This window comes from Delphinapterus leucas, chromosome 3, assembly GCF_059928025.1.
Source record: "Delphinapterus leucas isolate spDelLeu-1000000601 "Yukka" chromosome 3, BTC_Dleu_Yukka2, whole genome shotgun sequence".
NCBI lineage: Eukaryota > Metazoa > Chordata > Mammalia > Artiodactyla > Monodontidae > Delphinapterus > Delphinapterus leucas.
This window is the reverse complement of record NC_143131.1, coordinates 126,159,582-126,185,204: the sequence shown is the minus strand read 5'-3', so window position 1 is coordinate 126,185,204 and position 25,623 is coordinate 126,159,582. Positions and strand designations below refer to the sequence as shown.

At 40.1% G+C, this 25,623-nt stretch overlaps 1 long non-coding RNA gene across 4 annotated transcripts in view; it reads left to right on the top strand.

The window, feature by feature from the left end:
• The window catches only part of LOC149749690 (uncharacterized), a 161,739-nt gene extending 136,398 nt beyond the window's left edge, over positions 1-25,341 (top strand). For all 4 annotated transcript variants that reach the window (XR_016392799.1, XR_016392803.1, XR_016392802.1 and 1 more), the window contains one exon: positions 17,721-25,341. This is a non-coding gene — a long non-coding RNA (uncharacterized LOC149749690). The remainder of the gene's footprint in view (positions 1-17,720) is intronic.
• The last annotated feature ends 282 nt before the right edge of the window (positions 25,342-25,623 follow it).

Below are 25,623 nucleotides of genomic sequence, written 5' to 3'. Positions count from 1 at the left end.
GTTTTTTAAGGAAGCTCCATACTGTTCTCCATCAGTTTACATACCCACCAAAAGTGCAAGAGGGTTCCCTTTTCTCCAAATCGTCTCCAGCATTTATTGTTTGTAGATTTTTGATGATGGCTATTCTGACCGGTGTGAGGTGGTACCTCATAGTAGTTTTGATTTGCATTTCTCTAATGATTAGTGATGTTGAGCATCTTTTCATGTATTTGTTGGTAATGTGTATGTCTTCTTTGGTCTTCTGCCCATTTTTGGATTGGGTTGTTTGTTTTTTTGATATTGAGCTGCATGAGCTGCTTGTAAATTTTAGAGATTAATCCTTTGTCAGTTACTTCATTTGCAAATACTTTCTCCCATTCTGATGGTTGTCTTTTCAACTTGTTTATGGTTTCCTTTGCTGTGCAAAAGCTTTGAAGTTTCATTAAGTCCCATTTGTTTATTTTTGTTTTTATTTCCATTTCTTCAGGAGGTGGGTCAGAAAAGCTCTTGCTGTGATTTATGTCATAGAGTATTCTGCCTGTGTTTTCCTCTAAGAGTTTTACAGTGTCTGGCCTTACGTTTAGGTCTTTATTCCATTTTGAGTTTACTTTTGTGTATGGTGTTAGGGAGTGTTCTAATTTCATTCTTTTTACATGTAGCTGTCCAGTTTTCCCAGCACCACTTACTGAAGAGGCTTACAGTGGAGCACCATATACTCCATTGTATATTCTTGCCTCCTTTATCAAAAATAAGATGACCATAGGTGCATGGGTTTATCTCTGGGCTTTCTATTCTGGGCTTTCTGTTCTGTTCCATTGATCTATATTTCTCTTTTTGTGCCAGTACCATACTGTCTTGATTACTGTAGCTTTGTAATATAGACTGAAGTCAGGGAGCCTGATTCCTCCAGCTCTGTTTTTCTTTCTCAGGATTGCTTTGGCTATTCAGGGTCTTTTGTGTTTCTATACAAACTGTGAAATTTTTTGTTCTAGTTCTGTGAAAAATGCCATTGGTAGTTTGATGGGGAATGCATTGAATCTGTAGATTGCTTTGGGTAGTATAGTCCTTTTCATAGTGTTGATTCTTCCAATCCAAGAATATGATATATCTCTCCATCTGTTTGTATCATCTTTAATTTCTTTCATCAGTGTCTTATAGTTTTCTGCATACAGGTCTTTTCTCTCAGGTAGGTTTATTCCTAGGTATTTTATTCTTCTTGTTGCAGTGGTAAATGGGAGTGTTTCCATAATTTCTCTTTCAGATTTTTCATCATTAGTGTATAGGAATGCAAGAGATGTCTGTGCATTAATTTTGTGTCCTGCTACTTTACCAGATTCATTGATTAGCTCTAGTAGTTTTCTGGTAGCATTTTTAGGGTTCTCTGTGTATACTATCTTGTTATCTGCAAACAGTGACAGCTTTACTTCTTCTTTTCCAATTTGGATTCCTTTTATTTCCTTTTCTTCTCTGATTGCTGTGGTTAAAACTTCCAAAACTATGTTGAATAATAGTGGTGATAGTGGGCAACCTTGTCTTGTTCCTGATCTTAGAGGAAAAGGTTTCAGTTTTTCAATATTGAGAACGATGTTGGCTGTGGGTTTGTTATATATGGCCTTTATTATGTTGAGGTAAGTTCCCTCTGTGCCTACTTTCTGGAGGGTTTTTATCATAAATGGGGTTGAATTTTGTCGAAAGCTTTTTCTGCATCTATTGATATGATCATATGGTTTTTCTCCTTCAATTTGTTAATATGTTTTATCACATTGATTGATTTGCATATATTGAAGAAACCTTGCATTCCTGGGATAAATCCCACTTGAGCATGGTGTATGATCTTTTTAGTGTGCTGTTGGATTCTGTTTGTATTTTGCTAGTATTCTGCTAATATTTTGTTGAGGATTTTTGCATCTGTGTTTATCAGTGATATTGGCCTGTAGTTTTCTTTCTTTGTGAGATCTTTGTCTGGTTTTGGTATCAGGGTGATGGTGGCCTTGTAGAATGAGTTTTGGAGTGTTCCTCCCTCTGCTATATTTTGGACGAGTTTGAGAAGGGTATGTATCAGTTCTTCTCTAAATGTTGATAGATTTCACCTGTGAAGCCATCCAGTCCTGGGCTGTTGTTTGTTGGAATATGTTTAATCACAGTTTCAATTTCAGTGCTTGTGATTGGTCTATTTTATTTCCTATTTCTTCCTGGTTCAGTCTCAGAAGGTTGTGCTTTTCTAAGAATTTGTCCATTTTTTCCAGGTTTGTTCATTTTAATGGCATATGGTTGCTTGTAGTAATCTCTCATGATCCTTTGTATTTCTGCAGGGTCAGTTGTTACTTCCCCTTTTTCATTACTAATTTTATTGATTTGAGTCTTCCTTTTTTTCTTGATGAGTCTGGCTAATGGTTTAATAATTTTGTTTATCTTCTCAAAGAACCAGCTTTTAGTTTTATTGATCTCTGCTATTGTTTCCTTCATTTCTTTTTCATTTATTTCTGATCTGATCTTTATGATTTCTTTCCTTCTGCTAACTTTGGGGTTTTTTTTTTCTTCTTTCTCTGATTGCTTTAGGTGTAAGGTTAGGTTGTTTATTTGAGATTTTTCTTGCTTCTTGAGGTAAGATTTTATTGCTATAAACTTCCCTCTTACAACTGCTTTTGCTGCATCCATAGGTTTTGGGTCATTGTGTTTTCATTGTGATTTGTTTCTAGGTACTTTCTGATTTCCTCTTTGATTTCTTCAGTGATCTCTTCGTTATTTAGTAGTGTACTGTTTAGCCTCCATGTGTTTGTATTTTTTACAGATTATTTTCTGTAATTGATATCTAGTCTCATAGCGTTGTGGTCAGAAAAAAAAACTTGATATGATTTCAATTTAAGAAAATTTACCGTGGCTTGATTTGTGACCCAAGGTATGATCTATCCTGGAGAATGTTCCATGAGCACTTGAGAAGAAAGTGTATTCTAGGGCTTCCCTGGTGGGGCAGTGGTTGATAGTCCGCCTGCCAATGCAGGGGACACGGGTTCGTGCTCTGGTCTGGGAAGATCCCACATGCCGCGGAGCGGCTACTCCCGTGAGCGATGGCCACTGAGCCTGCGCGTCCGGAGCCTGTGCTTCACAACGGGAGAGGACACAACAGTGAGAGGCCCGTGTACCGCAAAAAAAAAAAAGTGTATTCTGTTGTTTTTGGATTGAATATCCTATAAATATCAATTAAATTCATCTTGTTTTATGTATCATTTAAAGCTTGTGTTTCCTTATTTATTTTTATTTTGGATCATCTATTCATTGGTGAAAGTGGGGTGTTAAAAGTCCCCTACGATTGTGTTACTGTCGATTTCCCCTTTTATAGCTGTTAGCATTTGCCTTATGAATTGAGGTGCTCCTATGTTGGCTGAATAAATGTTTACAGTTGTTATATCTTCTTCTTGGATCGATCCCTTGATCACTATGTAGTGTCCTTCTTTGTCTCTTGTAATAGTCTTTATTTTATTTTTTATTTATTTATTTTTTTTGCGGTATGCGGGCCTCTCACTGTTGTGGCCTCTCCCGTTGCAGAGCACAGGCTCTGGGCGTGCAGGCTCAGCGGCCGTGGCTCATGGGCCCAGCCACTCCGTGGCATGTGGGATCTTCCTGGACTGGGGCACGAACCCGTGTCCCCTGCATCGGCAGGCGGACTCTCAACCACTGTGCCACCAGAGAAGCCCTGTAATAGTCTTTATTTTAAAGTGTATTTTGTGTGATATGAGAATTGCTACTGCAGCTTTCTTTTGATTTCCATTTGCATGGAATATATTTTTCCATCCCCTCACTTTCAGTCTGTATGTGTCCTTAGGTCTGAAGTGGGTCTCTTGTAGACAGCATATATATGGGTCTTGTTTTTGTATCCATTCAGCCAGTATATATCATTTGGTTGGAGCATTTAATCCATTTACATTTAAGGTAATTATCAATATGTATGTTCCTATTACCATTTTCTTAATTGTTTTGGGTTTGTTATTGTAGGTCTTTTTCTTCTCCTGTGTTTCCTGCCTAGAGAAGTTCCTTTAGCATTTGTTGTAAAGCTCGTTTGGTGGTGCTGAATTCTCTTAGCTTTTGCTTGTCTGTAAAGGTTTTAATTTCTCCATCGAATCTGAAGGAGACCCTTGCTGGGTAGAGTAAACTTGATTGTAGATTTTTTCCTTTCATCACTTTAAATATGTCCTGCCACTCCCTTCTGGCTTGCAGAGTTTCTGCTGAAAGATCATTTGTTAACCTTATGGGGATTCGCTTGTATGGTATTTGTTGCTTTTCCCTTGCTGCTTTTAATATTTTTTCTTTGTTTTTAATTTTTGATAGTTTGATTAATATGTGTCTTGGCATGTTTTTCCTTGGATTTATCCTGTATGGGACTCTCTGCGCTTCCTGGACTTGGTTGACTATTTCCTTTCCCATATTAGGGAAGTGTTCAACTATAATCTCTTCAAATAATTTCTCAGTCCCTTTCTTTTTCTCTTCTTCTGGGACGCCTATAATTTGAATGTTGGTGTTTTCAATGTTGTCCCAGAGGTCTCTGAGTCTGTCCTCAATTCTTTTCATTCTTTTACTTTATTCTGCTCTGCGGTAGTTTTTTCCACTATTTTATCTTCCAGGTCACTTATCCGTTCTTCTGCCTCAGTTATTCCACTCTTGATTCCATCTAGAGAATTTTTAATTTCATTTATTGTGTTGTTCATCATTGTTTGCTCTTTAGTTCTTCTAGGTCCTTGTTAAATGTTTCTTGTATTTTCTCCATTCTATTTCTGAGATTTTGGATCATTTTTACTATCATTACTCTGAATTCTGTTTCAGGTGGACTGCCTATTTCCTCTTCATTTGTTTGGTTCGGTGGGTTTTTACATTGCTCCTTCGTCTGATGTGTGTTTCTCTTTTAATTTTGCTTAATTTATTGTGTTTGGGGTCTCCTTTTCAAAGGCTGCAGGTTCGTAGTTCCCGTTTTTTTTGGTGTCTGCCTCCAGTGGCTAAGGTTGGTTCCGTGGGTTGTGTAGGCTTCCTGCTGTAGGGGACTGGTGCCTGTGTTCTGGTGGATGAGGCTGGATCTTGTCTTTCTGGTGGGCAGGACCATGTCCGGTGGTGTGTTTTGGGGTGTCTGTGACCTTATTATGATTTTAGGCAGCCTCTCTACTAATGGGTGGGGTTGTGTACCTGTCTTGCTAGTTGTTTGGCATAGGGTGTCCAGCACTGTAGTTTACTGGTTGTTGAGTGGAGCTTGGTCTTGGCTTTGAGATGGAGATCTCTGGGGGAGCTTTCGCTGTTTGATATTATGTGGGGCCAGGAGGTCTCTGGTGGACCAATGTCTTGAACTCAGCTCTCCCACCTCAGAGACACAGGCCTGACACCCGGCCAGAGCACCAAGACGCTGTCAGCTACACGGCTCAGAAGAAAAGGAGAATAAAAGAAAGAAATAATGCAAATAAATAAAATAAAATAATTAAAATAGAAAATTTAAATAAATTATTAGAAATAAAAAAATTAAAAAGTAATAAAAAAAAGAAAGAAAAAAGAGAGCAACCAAACCAAAAAACAAATCCACCAGTGATAACAAGTGCTAAAAACTATACTAAAAAAACAAAAAGCAAAAAACAAAAAAATGGATAGACAGAACCCTAGGGCAAATGGTAAAAGCAAAGCTATATAGAGAAAATCACACAAAGAAGCATACACACGCACACTCACAAAAAGAGAAAAAGAAAAAAAAAATATATGTCTATATATGAAAAAAAAGGAAGAGAGCAACCAAATCAATAAAGAAATATACCAATGATAATAAGCTCTAAATACTAAACTAAGAAACATAAAACCAGAAACCAGTCAGGCGCATACAGCAAACCCCAAGTCTGCAGTTGCTCCCAAAATCCACCACCTCAATTTTGGGATGTTTCCTTATCTATTCAGGTATTCCACAGATGCAGGGTACATCAAGTTGATTGTGGAGATTTAATCCTCTGCACCTGAGGCTGCTGGGGGAAATTTCCCTTTCTCTTCTTTGTTCGCACAGCTCCTGGGTTTCACCTTTGGATTTGCCCCTGCCTTTGCGTGTAGGTCGCCTGAGGGCGTCTGTTCCCCGCCCAGACAGGACGGGGTTAAAGGAGCCGCTGATCAGGGGGCTCTGGTTCACTCAGGCCAGGGGGAGGGAGGGGTACGGATGCTGGGTGAGCCTCCAGCTGTAGAGGCTGGCATGACATTGCATCAGCCTGAGGCGTGCCTTGTGTTCTCCCGGGGAAGTTGTCCCTGGATCACGGGACCCTGGCAGTGGTGAGCAGCACAGGCTCCCGGGAGGGAAGGTGTGGATAGTGACCTGTGCTCGCACACAGGGTTCTTGGTGGCTGCAGCAGCAGCCTTAGCGTCCCATGCCTGTCTCTGGTGTCTGCGCTGATAGACGTGGCTCGCGCCCATCTCTGGAGCTCATTTAGGTGGTGCTCTGAATCCCCTCTCCTCGTGCACCCCAAAACAATGGTCTCTTGCCTGTTAGGCAGGTCCAGACTTTTTCCCGGACTACCTCCCGGCTAGCTGTGGCTCACTAGCCCCCTTCAGGCTGTGTTCACGCAGCCAACCCCAGTCCTCTCCCTGGGATCTGACCTCCGAAGCCTGAGCCTCAGCTCCCAGCCCCCGCCCGCCCCGGCAGGTGAGCAGACAAGCCTCTCAGGCTGGTGAGGGCTGGTCGGCACCGATCCTCTGTGTGGGACTCTCTCCGCTTTGCGCTCTGCACCCCTGTTGCTGCACTGTCCTCTATGGCTCTAAAGCTTCCTCCTCCTCCCTCTCCCACCCCTGTCTCCACCAGTGAAGGGGCTTCCTAGTGTGTGGAAACTTCTCCTCCTTTACAGCTCCTTCTCTGAGGTTCAGGTCCCATCCGTATTCTTTTGTCTCTGTTTATTCTTTTTTGTTTTGCCCTACCCAGGTATGTGGGGAGTTTCTTGCCTTTTGGGAAGTCTGAGGTCTTCTGCCAGCGTTCAGTAGGTGTTCTGTAGGAGCTCTTCCTCATTTTTGATGTATTTGTGGGGAGGAAGGTGATCTCCATGTCTTACTCCTCTGCCATCTTGAAGGTCTCTCTTAAGCTGTTGTTTCTAATTCTCGTTTTTATCACTGGGAAACTGAGACCAAGACAGGTGACATGACTTGCCTAATGTCATTCCTGAGGAGGTAGTGGATTTAATGCTGTTGCTCTGACTCCCCCAAACCATTTTCTTAACCACCAAGCAGCATTGTGTCTCCTGGAAGGGGAGAAAGAAAGACTCACTCAGGGTCACTTAGTGGCAGGGCAATGACCAGCACCCAGGTCATCTGATTCTCAAGCTCCTGAAATTTCCATTGCATTGAGCCATGATAGTCTACTTTCCACGTAGAAGCAGTGTTTCTTCTGCTTCACAAATATAGGTACTTTACAACCTACCAAATCTCTGGAAAACCTGAGTTTTGACACAGATGATTTTGCAAAACACTCTTCCTTCTCAACATTTTAAAATAATTTGCGGAAATGATAGGCTGGGAAATTATCATTCTAGATAACTTTTTACAGTGTTCAGAGAACTTTCACATGTGTTATCTTATTTGAACTTCATGAGTTATCGCAGATATGCAAGACAGGTGGCCTGGATATCTTAAACATGTTGAACAGCTGGAGACCTTGCGCTTATGGAAGCAAAATGAGGAACTCAGTGTCACATACTGCTATGAACAAAGTTGGGCTTTCGTAAAAAAAAATTATTCTCTTTCAGGTGGTAGTAGACATTCTGTAAGTTTTGATGAGCTACATAAATATCTAATTAATAAAACTGAACTGGAAAAGTTGATCTGGATCCTTTATGGTATAACTTAAAGGTCTGGGCTCTGGTGTGGCCTTGGATAACATCTTCTTTCTATGCCTCAGTTTCCTTGTCTGTGAAATGGTATAATTGTAGTACTCCTTTGTAGCATGATGTGAAGATGAAATGAGGCAATGCATGTGAAGAGTTTGATACTTAGTATGTGTTAAACAAATATCAGTTATAGAAACATGTCATTACTCCTCTCCTCCTTCTTCCCCAGGAGTCTTCTCTTCTGTGTTAAGTGGGCCCCTTTAAAATCTATGGTTTGGTTTTATATTTTCCAAGAGGGTTTTTGGGGAACTATTGGTAGGAAACTGTGGGCAGCAGCCTTTTGGGAGGTAACATCTTATTAGTCCAGTAAAGATGCAGCTTCTGCCCAAGAATTTACATCTAAGCTCTAAATAGCACACGTCCTTTGAGGTTGCACTGGCGTCCTTAATTGTATATGATAATCAGCACATGATATCTGAAGTAGAGAGTTCTGTATACACTGTTTTCTACTCCAGGAGGTTCAGGAGAAATAGAGAAGAGTGAGGACAGAAGAGGTATATATGCTGGCGGAGACTTTTCTTTTGGCATGCATAGCAAATACTGTAATCCTGGTCTCTCAGCTGATGAGGCATTTAAACAGATACAGGAAAACAATTAAAGAGGATTTCAGAAGGGCGTGCTCACCTGGTGGATTGCAGTCCAACCTTGATGTGTTTTCCAAACTGCTGTCCATGAATCATCTGCACCAGAGGCACTGAGACATTTGTTAAAATGCAGATTCCTGGACCTGGTGATTCAGATATTCTTTGAGTGAGGCACCTGAATCTGCAGTTTTGCAAGTGATTTTTAGGTATGCGAATGTTTGAGAACCACTACTGTCAGCAGCATAATTCTGCGAGATACAAAACACTAATTTGGAAGCTTAATTTAGATGGAATGCAGATTTTGGCTTGACCTGCTCCCAGTTCCAGGCCTCTGAAATCGGTGGTGACAAAACCCTTTGGGTATTTTCAGGTTCAGCTTTCAGGGACCTATTCTGTAGAGAAGCAGAAGAATTTCTGTAACCACATCCCAAAGTGGGGGAGATCAGCCCCCAGGTGCCTAGCTGCCTTTGTGGAGAAGTAGAGTATGAAACATATAGACTCCAATGACTGAGGCACTGCCAAACTGGAGACCACCTTGATACAATAGCTGGCTAACATTATATTGTGAACTTTCTGGGCACCTGCTTTGTAAGTATTCATTTTCATTTATTTTTTGCAGTAACCTTGTAATATTGGTATTATGCTTACCCCTGTTATACAGATGAGGCCACTGAGGCTAAGAAAAGTAAGTAATTTGTCCAAGGGCATACTGGTAATTGATGCCTTGAATCAGGGGCTGGCAAACTATCTGATTGGCTGCCTGTTTTTGGGCTGCGAGCTCAGAATGGTTTTTACGTTTTGTAATTGTTGAAAAAAATCTAAAGAAGTATACTATTTTGTGACAAGTGAAAATTATATGAGATTCAAATTCAGTGTCCACAAATAAATTTTATTGGAAAACAGTCATGCTCATTCATTTATGTATTGTCTATGGCTGTTTTCATACTATAACACCAGAGTTGAGTAGCTGTGATAATGATCTGATGCTTGAAAAAGCCTAAAACATTTGCTAAATGGCCCTTTACAGAAAACAAAAAACAAAAAAACAACTGCCAATCTCTGCTTTAAACCACTATGCTAGCATTTCCCAAACTTCAGTCATTTGAGTATTACCCTTGTGATTCTTGCCACCTTCTCATGCAAGTATCTGGAGCATTATCTACATAGCACTTTTCTTTAGATCAATTAGTTTTCCTTAAATAAATTTATTTTACAGAGAAAGAAAATTATAAGTGGAAACCAGTACCAATTGCAAGAAATGGAAGGTAACTGTAAAAAACAAATGCAGAAACCACAATGTATCAGATTTCAGCTAAATAGTTGGAGCAGATACTATCAACTGTTCCTCCCATTTTCCCCACAGATCCCCTTACCATTTCTGTGTATACCATCCTGACTTCCAATGATGAACCAACATAATTTTTGGAGGGCTGCCCTCAGTCTGCTGAAATCAACCTTTCTCACAAGCAGAATGAACTGGAGATGCCTGGGAATCCATGTCCCCCTGTGGACAGCTCTTAAGCAATACATAATGGCTGTGGGAGTATCAGTACCCCAGTTCCCTCCCCATTTGTCCAGGATAATTCTGAGGCATACGTTTTACACTGTTTCCCAGAAGTTCCCTGTGGGATTAAGCTTCAGTGTCTTATAAGCTGCCTTTCATCCTCTTTCCTGTATCATTACTTCCCTGCCAGTGTACCTGCACCTGCCAAATCAACTATGTGCATCTATTTAATCCTCACCTCAAGATCTGCTTCTTAGGGGGACCCCAGTAAGACAGTAGTGTTTCTAACAAAAGACTGTGAACCTTCGACCTGTTTTTTATTATAAAAGAGAGATTACCAAATATCAGGAAGGACTCGAAGATAAGCTAACACGTATATGAATCCTTTTCTTCAGTGTAAACAACAGTGATTAAAAAAGAAAATGAATAAACACATTTTTTTACCATACGATCCAATGGTACTTCTATCCACCTATTGCCTAATATCGTGTGCTTTCTCCAGGAGACATGAGAAAACATGGGGAGATCTATGTTTTACCTTAAGGAGTCATCCCAAGAACAGCAGCATCAGCAATACCTGGGCATTTGTTAGAAATGCAAATTTTTCATTCTAAACTTACTGAATCAGAAACTTGGGGGTAGGACTCAGCCATTGTGTTTTAACAAGCCTCCAGGTGATTCTCATGCATGCTTAAACTTGAGAACCACTGCTCTACAGTAAACAGTCTCTTATTTAGTTCTGCTCTTGCTGCATTCCTGGATTTCATCAGAATTCAGAATCATCCAAGACTTGCTTCGTCCCCTCAAACGTGACTGACGGATGGTTTTCTGGCTTCTGTTTGAGCCTCCCACTGAGGTGGACCTTGTTACTTGCCAAGGCACACAGGTCAACAATTGGACGGCTCTGATGTCAGATGATTTACCTCATAATGCGGTTCAAACTTCTCTTGAGACTCCCACCATCTCCCCTTTGGCAACACAAAGACAAGGCTAATTGCTTCTCTAACTATCAAGTTGAACTTTCATATCATGTCATGCCATTCGTTCAAAAATACTGATCGCGTACTGTGTCTCTTTCCATGTAGAACCTGTGGCCATATTGGGAGTGGGACATTAATCAAGTGATCAGAAAAGTAAATATATAAATAAATGACTTGAATCTTCTTTTTTTCTTCAGGAAATATCCAGATCCACATTTAATTGGACCTGATTTCTTGTAACCTCACAGTCCTCATCACGTTATTTGGGGGTGGTGGGGGATCTATGCCTCAAAAAAATATGATTTCTAGAAATGCTCTAGATATACTCCATTCAGTTCTACATGAAATGGAAGTTCATATTCCTCCTTTACATTTCCTGTAATCCATTTTTTCCCCAGAGGTAGAATGGGTATGCCTCTTAAATATTCTTTCATTGGTTAAGGGCTGTTTTCAATATCAGTTTTTTAATAAAGGGACTATAGCTGAGAGATGTTTTCTTACCTAGAAAGAATATTCTTAATTATTTTGAAAAAAATTAAAAGCCATTTTGCATGCTCATTGTATATATTAGCATGGTGGTCCCTTAAGTGTAACTGAGTTGGCATCTGTTTGGATTTTCAGTTATGGAAATAAAACAGCTAGAAGGTTTTTATTTAGACTAAATCTTTCTAGATGACTTAGCACAAATGGCATTTTGACTACCAGCCCTAGAAAGAGACACTTGCAATAAAGATCCAGCTCCTGGAATACAGACTCTTTTTTTTTCATGGTTTATATGCATTTGCACTCGTGAACTACCATCACTTGCATGTCTAGATAAACAAATAATGTAAATTTTTTCAGGACTAATTTACAGAGAGAAATTCTTTTAGAGGGTATGATCAGCTGATTGAAGTAAAAAAAAAAATGGTGAAATAACATCCTATAAATTCCAAATATTTTCCAGAAAACAAAGTCATAGTAAATAGCTAAGAAGAGGGCTCTTTTTCTTCCATTTAGTGAGAATTTGCACAGTTGCAATTTTTCAGATGATCCAAGAGTTTTTATCACAGTGAAGGTTACTAGGAAATCATGATCACCATGGGATGCAGAAGACTATTTGGGGGAATGCTTGTGTGTTTGATCCTGGTGAGACTGGCTGTTTTGGTACATATGGCTGGTAGTGAGTTAGGGTAATGAGGTGATGAGGCCAACAACAAGCATTTGACAGCTAACTCTTAGCGAATATCTGGCTTTAGTTAATTGCACATTACATTGCTCTTCTTTTAGTCCCACCTGTTCCGAAATGTCTGTGATCATGCTCAGGAGATGGAGCCTGTTTGGGACAGTATATGTGAATTGATCATACATTTTTTTAATTTGGAAAATCATTCAAAACACTTGGTCTTTTGCTGGGGTTTTGAGCAGAACTAACACAGGCTATCACGGTCCTACAGTTTTAGCATTGGAAGAAACCTTATCAGTCACCAGAATCACATTTCTTGTTTCGACATCCTTAAATAATGACCCACAAGCTGCCTAAATGCCTCTAATGACAAGCAACTCACCTTTTCAAAATTTCCTTTAACTTCCGAGAAGTTCTGATTCCTTGAAATTTCTCCCTTTGTTCACCCTGTCCAGTACTCTCTGGCCTAGTTGATTCTACAGTTGGGACAGTTGAGACCTAGACTGATGAACAGACTTGCTTAAGAATGGGAACAGTGAGTTAGTTAGTAGCAGGTCAAGCTGAGTGACTCCTGGTCCAGTGTTCCTTCCATTGTGCCAAGCTCCCACCCTCAATTTGGCAATTAAGATAAATAATGTTTTACTTATTCCTGACACTTGTCCAAAACAAAGGTATTGGAATATGCCCTTTGATGTAGAAATTTAACCCATGTAGGCATACTCTATAAAGAAACGTGGTCAATCCATGCACAGTTATGCATGAATATCCGCCCATGTGGCCAAAACCAAAGGAAAAAAACCAAAGTGCAGCAAAGCAAACTGAGGTTATGACATAGCTCCAAGTTGGCAGGTGTTGGCACTATACCAAACTACATCAATATTTCACTCCAATAGGTGGGGACTATTTACAGGTGAGCCCTGTGCTCACACTTCTCATAATAGAGATGCAACTACACACCTTCTGTTAACCATTAACAGCTGTTCCACAGCAATTTTTCAGAGTATTCTGAGTAAAAGAACAAGGGTAAAGATGGGGTGTGCTTACCTTTGGGGTTTGCCCTTTAGTTTTTTAAAATTTGTAAGCCAGAAAACTAAGGGTTGGAATCAGCATTTGGTGGCATAAGGAATTTCACCTCTTCCTCCTCCTTCTCCTCCCGTTTTGAGGAAAGATCAGTCTCAATGTATCCAACAAGGAAAAGAAGCTCCAAGGAATCTGATGGAGTTGTATGTTGCTGTAGCTTTACTTTTGTGACAGATAAAGTGTTTTGAGTAATTAGTGACGTGATGTCCTATTGCTGAGATAATACTGAGACCTTCATTTGTACCTCACATGGTAGAAGGGTTTATTTGGCTCCCTCTTCCACCCCTTTCCCAGGACTTGCTGTGCTTTTTTTCTGATTATGATGATCTAGGAGTGTTTCTCTGAAGGAGATAAGGATGCAGCATGACTATCATTAAAACACACACATACACACACATGCACGTGTACCATATGCACACGAGGTCTAATTGAATTTCAAATTAAAACTTTTAGAAGGGATATTATATAGCTTATATCTGAGCATGGGAGATGCTCTCAGTTGATTGTACTTTTAATTAACTGGGTAGTATTTTGTTAAGGAGTCAGAAATATAAGTATGCAACATAAAAGCATGGTTCCTTGCACACACCTGTCACTCTGAGCAGTCTTCCCAGTAAGTGGTGTCCCTATAATCACAGCTCAGATTAGATATCCCTGGTGAGCACGGCAGAAAATAGTGGACTATAATCGATGAATCAATTCAGGATAAGTACTAATCACCAGCTTCTCTTTTGTTACTGTTCCTTTATCTCTAACAAAATGCGTATTCTCACTGGCTTGTTAAATGGCAGTCATTTTAAATTTGCTCATTGAGTTTCCATGATCAAAATATAACAATGTACATTGCTATGAATATATGATTTCCCCATGTTGTAACATTTTCAAATGCAGTTTCAATGAATGAACTTTAGCTAGCTTTTAACTGTTTTCCTTACTTCCAGCTTTTCTTCCTTCTCATCTGTATACAAATACAATGTGGATTTTCTTGTATATAACTAAGGATTTTTTTGTTTGTTTCAAATAATGGTTGGAACCCAACTCAGATTGGCTTACAGAGGAAAAAAGAGATTTTTTTGGCTCAGTGTAATTGGGAAGTTTAAGTATAAAACTGTCTTAAGACAGTGCTAGACCTTAAGCCTCAAATTATCTCATCAAGACTCGGCATTCTCAGTGTTGCAACTCTGTTTTCCTTTGGATGTTAGCTTCGTTCTCAGAAAAGCTCTCCCCACAAAGTGGCACTGATGGCCACCAGCAGCTTTAAATTGAAAGTCTGTCAGTTTAGCTACAGCAGGGGAAAGACAGGCTCTTTCTAGCAAAAATCCCAGGGCTGGCTTTACAGTCTAGCTTTACAGTCTAGCTGGTGAGTTAATGAATCCTTGTGGCTAGAGAATGGACTATTCTGATTGGCCAGTCCTGGTCATGTGCTCATCAGTGGGATTGAGGCAGGGGAGGCAATCCACAGAGGAAAATCAAGGCACTGTTCTCAGAGAAAGAGGAAATAAATGGTCAGCAGAAAATTAAAGCAAATATTCACTTTCATGAGGAGTTTCCCTTGTTAACAGTGGGAGGAAGTGTGATAGGATGACAAAAGCTATGCAAGATAAAGCTTGAGTTTCAGAATTCACAACCCTGGATTGAATTCTCAGTTTGGTTAAGTGCTAGCTGTGTGACTTTGGCAAGTCAGTTAACCTCTTTGACCCTTAGTCTCTTCATCTAACAATAGACATAAAGTCTCAGAGGTTGGAGGAGAACGAAAAGGACAGTATTTGGCACTTGTTAATACTTAGTAAAGAGTAAATAAATAAGATGAACTGGTTTTTGATACTTTTAAAAATTACAATATTTATTCTGGAGTGGTTCATATACTACCTCCCAGAGGGAAAGTCACAAGCTCTCAAACCTCAGTTTCCTCATTTGCAAAACGAATTAACTACTTAGTTGACTCAAGAAATATCTATGAAGAGAATACTTTAGGCATTTTTCTAGGCACTGAGGTTATAATAGTGATCAAGATATAACTATGCCCTCTTGAAACTTATATTTTAGTAAGGGAGATAGATCACTACTAAAGAAGCAATGGCGTATATATAAGGTGTGTACTAAGAAGAAAAAAATAGAGTGGATACAGAGGACGGAAACTTTCAGAAAATGAGGTCTGAAATTTTATTTAGAGGGTCAGGGAAGTGACAGCCTTATTTCCTGTGTCCCTAAGGAAGTAAGGGAGTGATCTACATGGTAGCATTCCAGGGAGAGGAAACAAGTGAAAAGGCTCTGAGGTGAGAGCCTACTGTGATGGTCAAGGAAAGACACAAAACCAAAGAGTTCAGAGGTGGTGAGGGGCATGGCTAACGTTGAGTTGGAGAGGAGCTGGGACCAGATCATGATAAGGAGTTTGGATTTTATTTTAAGCATGACAGGAAGCCACTAGAATTTTATATAGGCAAGAAATGATCTGACTTCCATTTAAAAAATGTTCTGGCTACCATGGGGAGAAGAGGTGATAGTGGAGCTAGCAGGAGACCAGTTAGGAGAGTGGTTAGGGCACCAGTTGGGAGAGGAGATGGTGGCTTGGACCAGTGCTGGCTTCGGAGGTAATGAAAAGAAGTCAGACTGAGGAGTCATTTTCAAAGCAGAGGGAGTGAGTTTGCTGTTAGTTTGATCGTAGGGTGTGAAAAAATGTGTTTTACCTGTGCGACTGGATAAATAGTGGAGCCATTTACTGAGATGGAGAATACTAGGGGAGGAGTAGGTTTTTGTGCTGGAGTGGGAAATGAAGGGTTTAGTTTGAACTGCTTTTTAATCATACAAGTTGAGATGTCAGGTAGGTGATATGAGTGTGGGAGAGGCCTAGACTTTACAACTTTGGAAATCTCTAGTGAACAGACTGTCTTTTAAGCCATGGGAATGGACGTTAATCTGTTATTTTTTGCTCTTTCCAGAAACATAGGTTATTTATACGATCTGCATTAGGACACTAGCTAGTGAAAATAGGTAACTGTATTGTTATGATTGAAATAGTATGAGTATCTTCAGTTCTTTTTAACCGTTTTTGAGGGTGGGTAATCGTATCCCTTTGAGAATCTAGTAAACTCTTGACCATCACCTGCCTAGAAAACAAATCGATGTGCACACACATCATCTCGCTTCAGGAATGATTTTAGATAGAGGAGTACAAAGGATGGAGCCCGGCCGCTTCAGTAGTTAGGGCTTTGTGCTTAGGTACTTCAAATAAAAGATTATTCCAGATTCAAAATGTAAAAGAGGTAGAAGTAGACAGAAGTGCTTTGCTTGAGGTCAGAGTAGGGGATTGAGTCCTGTAGGCTGAGCCTTCCTCATGCCTGTCACAAACCCAGAAATGCCCTTGGGAGCCCTTGTTAATCTTAGAGGCTTTAAAGAATAAACTTTGAAAAACACAGAGAAATCCATGTCCTTTCCAGCTCTGGTGGCCTGCCATTCTTTTCCTGGCTGCCAGGCATATATGTTTGGTTCACCCCGACCAAGGAATCCAAGGGCCCAGGCAGAGTTTCATGGTTTTGTTATGTAGATAAACAGATTTACAGTTTCTTCCCTGTAAAATTGTATTGGAAAACCAGCAGATGGAATTATAGAATGTCAGAGCTAGAAGTAAACCCAGAGATCATCTCTTCCAATCCCTTCGGTTTATTGAGAAGTAGAGGATGAAGTTAGAAGGAGAAAGCGTTTTGCTTAGGGTGACCCCAAAAGAAACAGACTGAGATCCACCCCTACATTCTCTGATTCACCATGTTTTAGAACAAATGTGGTGAAAAATATAGGAATTCTTCTGAAAACTGAAACTACACAGCCAGTTCAGAGAGCTGACTTGGTGGAGATCAGTGAGTGTCCATCCATTAAAGAGTGTAAGGTCTTCTGAGGGTCTATGCTAGAGGAACTTACAGTAGTTTGAAAGTTGACTCCTCTTCAATTGTGAGTTCTTAGCCTGGGGTTCATGGAGGGGCCTCAAGGAATTACGGGCTCCCCAGAAAGTGTGTATGTATGTACATGCACATCTATTTTTTTTTTTCTAGGAAGAGGGTTCTCAGGAGTTTACTAGATTCTCAAAGAGATTTATCCATCCTCAAAAAGGGTTTTTTAAAAAAACAATCTGAAAAATCCTCATAGGAAACAAGATGGCTGACCATTTTAGGCAGTGTACTATTTTAATCATAACAATGCAGTTACCTGTTTTCACCAACTAGTGTCCTAATGCAGATCATATAAACAAGCTATGTATCTGGGAAGAGCAAAAAACAACAGATTAAACATGGAGTAAAAAGAAATACTTCTACGTTTTAATCTCTAAGAGATTAGTCAAATGTAAAGAAACTTTTTGCGGTACTCAGCTGTGCCATACTTCAGTATGCCAATAGCTTTTTGCTGTAGTGTTGTTTATTAAATACTTTTCTGACACACTACAAAAGTCCTAATAATTAGGAAGCAATGATTATTTGGCATTTTTTCCCTTCATGACTTTTATTTTCCTACATAGCTTTCTTGTCTAATCTCTTTTTTATTTCCCCATTATAGTACCCTGTGCACACTGAAATCCAACTCACCCATGCCTGTTTCCTGTAATGGACGAACTTGATGCTAATGTGAGGTATGTTACATTTCTGTATATATTGTGCTGTAAATTGCGGTCATTTGAACCCTAAGGTCTCTGAAAAGTCTGTTGTCATAGAGCTACAAAGCTAATAGATGTGGATTTTCTTCAATATTTCATATATAATCGTGAGTGTGGTACTGTTTGATTATTAATGTTTTTTCATTTCTGCTTAAATGATAAATATAATATGGCTATAAATGATTCCAGATGCCTATACTAAAAGTCTGCATTATGGGAGATGCTCCTCCATGAAAATAGATATTCATCTCTGTAATAGGAAGAAAGAAGATGTATTTAAATGGGGGTAAAAATAGCTTAAGAATATTTTTCTGTACATCTAAACTTTAGATATACATTTAAATAGCTTTTTGTGACAAGTGCTAGTTTGCCAGTTCTTTTATCAACCAGGTCATTAGATTATGTGACATGATGGTTGCATGGTATAGTTACATAAAGCTAAATGATTTTTGTTTTGTTTTTCTGTAATTTCCTGCAACCCTTGGAGATCAAATAATAGGATGGCTTCTAGGGATTTTTTTTTTTTCTTTAAAGGCTTGCTGCATTTTATTCGGTACAACCAAATATTGTGGAGAAAATTGTATTCAATAAGGCTTAAATGTTATGAATTGGCATTTGAGGCTGAAGATATCATCGATATCAATAGCTGGAAGACATGCTCAAAAAATACATTCTTGGTGCAATCACAGGAGCAGTTTTTCTTTCATTTGAGATCTGTAGGAAAGCACATTTCAGGTATAGGTCAGGGGCACTATGCCTCTGTGTTTGATGTAGGAGAACGCTGTGACAAAATGGAGCTGTCAAATATCTTGACAGAAACTCACACAGAAACTCTAGTGTAATGTGACTGGAGCTGCAAAGATGTACTATCACCCCAATGCAGGGGTTCCTTAACGATAGAATATGTCTCATGAATAATCCCTGGCACATGGTGGGTATTTAATAAAGAGTTATTGATCAGCCAGTAATTGTGCTACATATATTTCAAATAGGGTGATGTTCTAGTACACTTAGGTATGCACAGAGACTCTATATTCAGCAGTAAAACATTTTACACTCCCAATGGGAGCATCGTGGACTTTGATATTTACCAAACACACTGACTTGGTGCAGTCTTAGGACTTTAACAGAGATTTTTAGGCTAGTACCACATACTTAATTTTCCTCTGAAAATTTGTGGCATTATTTGCACAGAGAAAGCATAGTGGAATCTAGAGAGTCTCCATTTTATTTTTATTAATTAAAAGGCCAAAGTGAGCAGTGTCAATGGTGATGTTTGTCGAATTATTTTAAGTTTCAGACATTGTATTAAACTGGATCAGTTGGTTAAAATCAGTACTTCTTTTTGGATGATTCAGATAGTATGATCCCTAACATTTCCAGCTTTTCAACATTTATTTATAGCAGCATTGGATTCTAATAGCAGAATACAATTCAATTAAATGAACATTAGCCATTCTCCTGGGTGCTGTAGATCTGCAATGCAGGATACAAGATGATATCACCCCTCCGAATCTTGTCTCTGGACTATCCTCTCTGTTTGATTTCTAGCCTGATCCCATCAACATATGCTCATCCTCACCTACTCCCCATCTCTACCCACAATATTAGTAACATGCAAGTGCCACAGACTTTCCAGCCATTTCCCTCTCAGCCCACCCTCTGTCCATAGTAAAGGACCTTTATTTACCAAACTGTGATGCATGGATCAATAGTAATGCATGATGATTTTAGGTGGTACATGAATATCTGTTTTATTTTTTAAAAAATACTTATTTTAAGGTAACCTTATGGTGGTAATACTATTTTGCCACTGATAGTAGTGAAATAGAGTTTTCTTTTAAAATACATTTACTTAAAATTTGAAAGTAAGTTTTACTTAAAGAAAAAAATTATTAGCAGTGTTTTTTCATTATTATTATTGGCCATTTTGGGTTTTTGTTGCTGCACGCGGGCTTTCTCTAGTTGTGACGAGCGGGGGCTACTCTTTTTTTTTTTTTTTTTTTTTTTTTGCGGTACGCGGGCCTCTCACTGTTGCGGCCTCTCCCGTTGCGGAGCACAGACTCCGGACACGCAGACTCAGCGGCCATGGCTCACGGGCCCAGCCGCTCCACGGCATGTGGGATCTTCCCGGACCGGGGCATGAACCTGTGTCCCCTGCATCGGCAGGCGGACTCTCAACCACTGTGCCACCAGGAAAGCCCAGGGGCTACTCTTTGTTGCAGTGCGTGGGCTTCTCATTGCGTTGGCTTCTCTTGTTGCGGAGCACGGGCTCTAGGTACAGCGGGCTTCAGTAGTTGCAGCACGTAGGCTCAGTAGTGGCAGCACGTGGGTCCTAGAGCGCAGGCTCAGCAGTTGTGGTGCACAGGCTTAGTCGCTCTGTGGCATGTGGGATCTTCCCAGACCAGGGCTCGAACCCATGTCCCCTGCATTGGCAGGCGGATTCTTAACCACTGTGCCACCAGGGAAGTCCCTATACAGCAGTGTTAATTATATTTATCACGTTGTACTTAGGCGTTTGCATCTTTTACCTGCCTTCATCCTTGTTAAGAGAGTAAATCCTAAGAGCTCTCATCGCAAGAAAAGGTATTTTTTTTCTATTTCTTTAATTATGTATCTGTATGAGATCATGGATGTTCACTAAACTTACTGTGGTACTCATTTCATGATATATGTAAGTCAGCTCATTATGCTGTACACCTTAAACTTATACAGTGCTGTAAGTCAATTATATCTCCATAATGCTGGAAAAAAAGAAAAATAATATGTACTTTTAAAATATTCATTAATAAATGAATGTGAAAAAAATCACAAGGGTACTATGCAGATGACTAGGGTCCAGAAACCCATGTTCTAGGTGTAACTAGATAGAGTAAATTTTATCATTTGAAGAATAGGAACCAGAAATTTTTTTTTTGGTAAGGAAATGTCTTCACTTGGTAAAGTGCCTGTATAGAGTGAAAGCCCAAAGGGTCTGGGTCCCTGGCACAGGAGAGGAATTTTTTAACTTGCTCTGAAGACAGGAAAATGAGTGACCAGAGGAGGGAGAAGGTAGGAAAAGAGAAGATTCAGAGAAGAAGGAGAGTCTGGATCCTGCTTAGCAGAAGGTGGGATATCTAGCTGTGTGGTGGCTGTAAGACATTGAGAGGAGTTAGGTTGCATCTTTTTGTTTGTTTGTTTAAAAATGCATGATGTGTGCTGACCTCTCCCAGCACTGAGTTCTTCAGCAAAATTTTCTACATTGGCTAGGAAAAGAGTGTGGAATGTGTGAGGTCATCGTGAGCTATAAACTTAATGTGTATTATCCTTCTAATTTTTAAAACGATCCTCTGAGGCACATCATTATTATCCCCATTTTACAATGTGTGATAACTAAGGTACAAAGAGGTTAAGTAAACTGCTCAAGGCCATAAAACCACACTGCCTCCTACTATACTACAGATATTTTATATGAGTGTGTGTGTGTGTGTGTGTGTGTGCGCGCGCGCGCGCATGTGCACGCGTGTGTAAATTGGTGAGATGCCTGACGTCCCTGTCTGGGTAAACGTAGTTTGGAAGAGAGAGTGCATGTGTGAGAATGAACAACCCAAAGGCACAGGATGAGTGTGCATCAGAAATCTGAGAGAAAGATTTCTACGGGCTATAGAATTGAGAGTCTCCAGCCAATTTTCCCCAGATATCAGGAACAGAGAAGTCCTAGTTGACACTTAGGGCCAAATAAAATGTCTAGCATTTAAGTATTTTGTCAGGTCATACTGTTTACTTAATTTTTGGTTTGTTTGGTTTCATTTCATTGAGTTTGCTATTTCACCATGATCCTTGCTATTGTGTATGTACCAGTGTTATTGACTATAAACATCAGAAACTAACTTGCTGGGCTTCCCTGGTGGCACAGTGGTTAAGAATCCGCCTGCCAATGCAGGGGACATGGTTCCAGCCCTGGTCCGGGAAGATCCCACATGCCGCAGAGCAGCTAAGCCTGTGCACCCACAACTACTGAGCCTGCACTCTAGAGCCTGCGAGCCACAACTACTGAAGCCTGTGCACCTAGAGCCCATGCCCCGCCACAAGAGAAGCCACCGCAGTGAGAAGCCCGCGCACCACAGTGAAGAGTAGCGCCTGCTCGCCGCACTTAGAGAAAGCCCGGACATGGCAATGAAGACCCAACCCAGCCATAAATAAATAAATAAATTTATAAAAAAGAAAGGAAGAAAGAAACTAACTTGCTAACATATTCAAAGGTAATTTTTGGGACGCTACAATGTATATGTTCAAAGAATTAAGGTGAAAATTCTGGGGGACCAGGTTTGTAAATAAACGAGAACTTTGAGAATTCTAGTAGAGCTAGGAAGTGGAACAGTGGCCAACCATGGGAAGAAGTGGTCAGTACATTTCTGCATCATGGATAATGTCCAACCATTTCCTCTTTCTATATGCTACTCAAGAGTCAGAGTCAGACATCTGATTGACCAAGCTAAGTCATGTGACCACTTGTTGTCCATTTCATAATGGGAGGCAGGTATCACTCAAGATGACATGCGGTGGAGGAAAGTTAAATCCTCCAAAGTAATTGGTGCTTTTTAGGAAGGGGGAATTGAGGCTTCGTAGCCAAAATATGTTAATGTCCAGCTCCATTCGTTTTGTAGCGGTTGGATTTATTTATGGTATTTCAATAATGCTGCTCCATTGGTAAATAAAAATATGTGAGGGTTCCTTCATTAGTTTGGTATAATTAGTTAAGCACCTAAACGATGTGCGAGGAAGAGTTAACGTAAGTGCCTGTTCTTAAGGATCTCAGGCTAGAAGACAGTTGCACAAATAGCATTCAATACAATGACAAAAGAACCCAAATAGTGGGCTATACAATGAGCTGTATTCTCTGTGAACTAACTATAAGGGAGGACTAAAAAAAAAGAAATGCTAGGTTTGGATTTTAGAAATAGGAGAAGCATTACAAGCATTTTTTTCTCTTAAGAGCTTTCACTGCAGAGGACAGTCGACATAGGATGGATTGACTCAGGATGAAAAGCTAGCAGTGAATCAGGCCCTGGTTGGAGCGGCAAGTTCCCGATGAGTCCTGTCCCTTGGTAAATACTGTAGTGCCTCACAAACTTAGTAGTCACCCCTTTCCAGGCAGTCTGACACCCACCTGATGTCAGTTTTTGGTCTGCTTGCTTCTTGTTGGGGCTCTAGAGGAGACAGCTGCATTCTTTTTGAAGGGTTGAAGAAAGGAAAATGGAAACAGTGGCTTCAGTGATTTTGTAGCAGATACTCTTTGAGGATATCATTGGCCTGTGTTTGGGCAGTGAGCCTGGTGGTGCCTTACCCCAGTGCTATCCCTAAGCCCCTGAGGCTGCTTAATGCAGCCCTGAAACACTGCCTGACTTCAGAGGTAACCCATGCCTTCTGTTTTGTTTTAACTACCAGATTCTTCCCACTGACATGTGGTTTTCCTCAGCTCAAGTGTGATCCCTAAAGGCCACCTAGGTCTCCGTTCTTTTCCTCCTGCTGTTTATTACACTTATACAGTTTCTGCTTTCTAAGAATTTTTTTTTCTATCAATTTCTAAGTTCCAGAAAGTACAGGGTTCAGGCAGAAGACGTAAGGGGAGGAAAAGTCCAAATATACACACAGTTGCTCTTAGAAGATTTCTCAAGATAAAGACCTCAGACTTTGAGTGGAGAGAAAGTTTATTTTTTAATCTTGATTCTTTTTAGCTGTGGCTTCTTCCTAGCCTTGACTCATCGCCCTGCCCCAGTACACTTTCCTGCTGCACTGCCTCTCTTTAGTAAGAATACCTTGGTTTAATACTGTTTCTCCTCTACAGAAAAACTGTTGTGCTTTCTCATTAATGTTTCTTATTAGCAACCAAAAAAGCATCATATAGGAATGATTAATCATATAAATGGTAGCATTTCCCTCCTTTTGCTACGGTTTCTAGCAAAGTCAGAACCAAATTTATAACTACCACTGGCAACTATAGAAGATCTCCAGGCACTTATTATGGTTATGGCTCTAAGATGCCCTTATTTTATTTTTCCAGCCCTTTTTGTCACTTCATCTTACTTTGTTTGCTTTCTTAACTACATCTTATATTGTTTATTTTTGTAAGCCACTTTAAGGAATGAAGGAAAGAAGGAAGAAAGATAGGGAGAAAGGAATCCAAGAAAAAACCTTTTTTCCAAGGGAGAATCTTTCTTCCTTCTTTGGTAGGGCTTGATGCCACCATGTGCTGGGGAGCCACTAATCATTGAACAGAAGATCAAGATGGCAAGCTTTTGTATAAAGCACAAAAAATCTGAATAAATGCCAAAAGCTGAATACTCTAAAATCTAAAATACATACACGATGTAAGTACAGCCACCTACTGTACACACATCACAACATTAATTAAAAGCCGTGACAAAGAAGAGTATCTGGCTTCGAGTTACAGTTACAGTTTGAACTGCTTGGGTCCACTTACATGCAGACTTTTTTCAAAAGTAAATGCTACAGTACTGCATGGTCCGAGATTGGTTGAATCCATGGATGTGGAACTATGGGTACTGAGGGCCAAGTATAAGTTATACACAGATTTTTCAACTGCTCAGAGGGTTTGTGCCCTTAACCCCCGAGTTGTTCAAAGGTCAACTGTAATTACCCAGTTGCTTTAATTCTGTCATGGCACTAATTTGCAATTCATTACTTCAAATCAAGAAATAAAATTAATTGTAAATCAATGTGACTACGAGAATTAATTGAAATGATCCAATTTTAGCAAAGAGAAAAACAATTTTTAAAATAAGGGAGTTGCTTTCTGGTTTGATTATTAGTACTGGTGACAATACTTATATTCCACTAAAGTCTCAGGATGAAGTTGGAATTTTTAATGCTAAATATTCTAAAGTCTTGAAATAACTCCTAGAGTTTAAAATCAATGTGTGCAAGTTGTCAGCCCTAAAGACTTATCAATATGTAATTGATTTGGAAGCAGAGTTAATTCATGTTCGTAACCTGGCAGTTGCAACTGTGAACATGTGCAACTTTAAGTCAGTGAAACGTTTTGCAGGAAATCTCTCTTCAGGCTTTGAAATTGTGACATGTATTAGCATATAAGGAGAAAGTGAGTGGGTACCATTTAAAAGGGGTTATTTTTATGTTGCTTTAGAAATGTAAATGAGAATCATACTCAACTTTATTGCTTGACTGATACAATGGTGATTATTCAGTTAGTCTCCTAATTAGATCATGAGCATAGTGACTATGAACTGGAACTTACCCTGTAGTGGAAACCCCTGTTCCTCATGGGGTCACAGGGGACCTTAAGGGGGAGGGTGACATTTATGTTCCTAAAACAACGGTCTCTTGCAATGGGTGAAATTCGCTGGTTGTGGCACAAAGCTAGCAGTCCTCTACATCAGGGGGTCCCCAACCCCCGGGCCTTGGACTGGTAGCGGTCCACGGCCTGTTAGGAACTGGGCGGCCCAGGGCAAGCAAGCGAAGCTTCATCTGCCACTCCCCATCACTCACATTACCACCTGAAGCATCCCCCCCCACCTCCCACCCCCCCCACCCCCCCCCCCCCCCGCCTCCGTGGAAAAATTGTCTTCCGTGAAACTGGTCCCTGTTGCCAAAAAGGTTGGGAACCACTGCTCTACATGATGTCACACTACGCAGCTTCTGAATTACATATATCACAGTGATTTCAACTGGCAGCATCACAGGAAGCTGGAAGAGTGGGATTTTGGGAAACAAAATGATGTGGGTTCAAGTCTTGGCTTTCTCATTCACTAGCTATATGACCTTGAACTAATTATTTCATTTTCA